This window comes from Myotis nattereri (assembly GCF_964212035.1).
Source record: "Myotis nattereri genome assembly, chromosome: X".
Lineage (NCBI taxonomy): Eukaryota > Metazoa > Chordata > Mammalia > Chiroptera > Vespertilionidae > Myotis > Myotis nattereri.
In genome coordinates, this window is record NC_138078.1 from 121,421,799 (window position 1) to 121,424,847 (window position 3,049).

Below are 3,049 nucleotides of genomic sequence, written 5' to 3' on the forward strand. Positions count from 1 at the left end.
AGAGATTGAGCTCTGCAGTTCCAACTGGGTTTGATACAGGTTCCTGCCTCTAACTAACTGAATTATTGGGCAAGTTAATTAAGTTCATCTGGGTCTCAACATACTCCTCTTTAAAACATGTGAAGTAATTATTCCTGCCTCACAGGGTGGTTGTGAAGATTAAATGAAGTTATGCATGTAAAGGACTTAGTACTGCACCAGAGCTATAATACAATTTCAAAAAATATTATCTGTTGCTATTGTCCTTGTCTATTATTATTATTATTATTATTATTATTACTAGAGGCCCAGTGCACGAATTTGTGCATGGGTGGGGTCCCTCAGCCTGGCCTGAGATCAGGCCAATTGGGGCTGTCTCGCCCAGTCCTGATCGGGGCCAGCCGGCCTACGGGAGAGACTGTGGAAAGTTGTCCAGCTGGCCTCAACTGGGGCTGGGGGAAGGGACTGTGGGAGATTGGCTGGCTGCAGGAGGTTGTCAGTGGGACCACACACAGACCAGCCAGCTGGCAGGGGGAAGGGAGGGACCATGGGAGGTTGGTTGGCCAGCCCCATTTGGGGCTGATCGGGGCCAGCCAGCCTGGGAGGAGTGATCATGGGACGTTGACTGGCCGAGGGAGGTTGGCTGTGGGAGCACACTGACCACCAGGAGGCAGCTCCTGCATTGAGCATCTGCCCCTGGTGACCAGTGTGCATCATAACAGTTGCTTAGGTTTTTATATTATTATTATTGTTGTTATTATTATTATTATTATTATTATTATTAGCCCAGAAGAGCAGTTGGCATGCAGTAGATGTTTAATAAATAATATTGATTATCTTCAGCATCACCAGCAGTTGAACTCTTCACATCTGGTTAGAATGCACTGTTAAGCTGAGCTCTCAATCTCACCAGCATGTTGGTAGATATGGGCATTAAAGGCTCCTGGCTGAATAAGAACTGTTTTTCCTTAGTGGAGTGGGACTGTTATAACTTTATACAGCAGCTTAAGTTCAGAAATGTCCCTCCAGGAGCAAGACCAACTAAGTACCTCAAGTTGAGCTGTCAAAGCCTCCTCTACAGAGCTTCTGTGAATAGGAGACAGTTGCAGATTAAAGACAATTGGAGACATGCAGTTCTACCAGTGAGTTTTATTCATGGGGGTTTGGAGCAGGGCTCTTAGCCCTGAAAAAGAGACATAGTGGGAATCACTTTCATAATAAAGCCTTTTCTGACCTCCCCTCCTGGCTTCCTGCTTCATTGGGCCCTAACTCACAGTAAAGTGCTTAATGCAGGTTTATCAAATGAATGGACTATAGAACAGAATCAAATTACCAGAAGCTGGACACTGGGTTCATAGGTAAAGCTGGTGAAAAAAATGCCTCCACACTCAGGATGGGAGTGTTTCCAGAGTCTGGGTCTGGCCTAGCCACCACATGGGGCAGGGTGGCTAAAGATATGGGAATCAAGCAGGGAATGAGAGTAGAGCTTCCAGTGTGATCTGAATGACCAATTTGTCATCACACCTCATGTTCCACCAGCGTGAAGTGTGCCTATCTTGGGTTGGCTTCCTATGTTCTGTACAGACACATTCAGGGTGGAAACTTTCACCTGCTCTACTTGCTTGCTCTAATTTGTAGCTACTTGCATTTGACCCAAAGCTTTTTAGAGTTCATTAAAACTCTATTAAGATGGCAATCAGCCTATGTAAGATTTTATATATAGCCTGTTAAAGTCAATGATATCTCAAAAACTCCTATTCAAATTCATTTTGGAAGTCCCAGTACTGAAAAGGGAGTAAAGAATTCTAATCTGAAACAAAGGTTCAAGCAGGGTGGCATTCAACATCAAGTCTGGGAAGAGCATTGGATTCAGATTATAGAGAATTTAGTGCATTTAGCTGAGTGTGGGCTTTCATTTACAGATAGTAGAGAGCCCCCAATGCTTTCTGAGGACAGTGTGGTAATCAGACCTATGATTTAAGCAAGTAGCTCTCAAATTTACCTAAGCATCTTAGCATCTCACAAAAAAAGGAGAACCTCATTTTGCACCTGAGATTTTTTTTCACTTTTAAAAAAAATTTCTTTATTGATTACGGTATTACATATGTGTCCTTATCTGCACCTGAGATTTTGATTCAGAAGCTCTGTGGGGCCCATGAAATCTGCATCTTTTTTTAAAAATATATTTTATTGATTTTTCACAGAGAGGAAGGGAGAAGGTATAGAGAGTTAGAAACATCGATGAGAGAGGAACATCGATCAGCTGCTTCCTGCACACACCCCACCGGGGATGTGCCCACAACCAAGGTACATGCCCTTGACCGGAATCGAACCCGGGACCCTTCAGTCCACAGGCCGACGCTCTATCCACTGAGCCAAACAGGTCAGGGCGAAATCTGCATCTTTAAACAAATACATCAGGGAGCATTCTGAGGCTACAAGTCCATAAATTAGATTTCAAGACACAGTTTTAGGAAGGTGAGTATAGTGGTTAATAAAGAGGCTGATGACTTGAGAGTGGTTAAGAAGGTATTGTGACCATCCAGGTGCTCAACAGAGAAACCTGACTTACAGTGGGAGTGCTGGGAAATCAAAACAATGTCCACCCTGCCAAGTTTCTGGGAGTTTGAGGAAAGCATGGTTTCAACAGCAATGGGCTCTGGGGAATATTGGGAAACTACTGATGCCTGTTACGTCAAGCTCATTCTCAATAAATCCTATTCCTCTTGACTACTCAATGCTGAGGCTTCTTACTTAACCTTCCTTACTACCTGTGTAGCTTTGTGAAGCCTAAATCTGCCTCTTTGATCAAATTCAAGAGTAGTTGCCATGTAATCCCAAGGACCTTGATGGGCAGAGGATCCTGCTATAGCTAGTTTCAAGGAGAAAAGACCTCTTTCAGGCCTGAGGAAAAAAACACTCATGTATTTTAATTAATCCATGAAAAGGCTGGTTAGGATTGGCTCCAGCTGGCTGGTTCAGTCCTACCAAGCTATGGTATAGCACTCTCTTTTTAGACTTGACACATCCTCTCTTGTTCTCTTAAGTCACATGAAATCCAGTGGAGCAT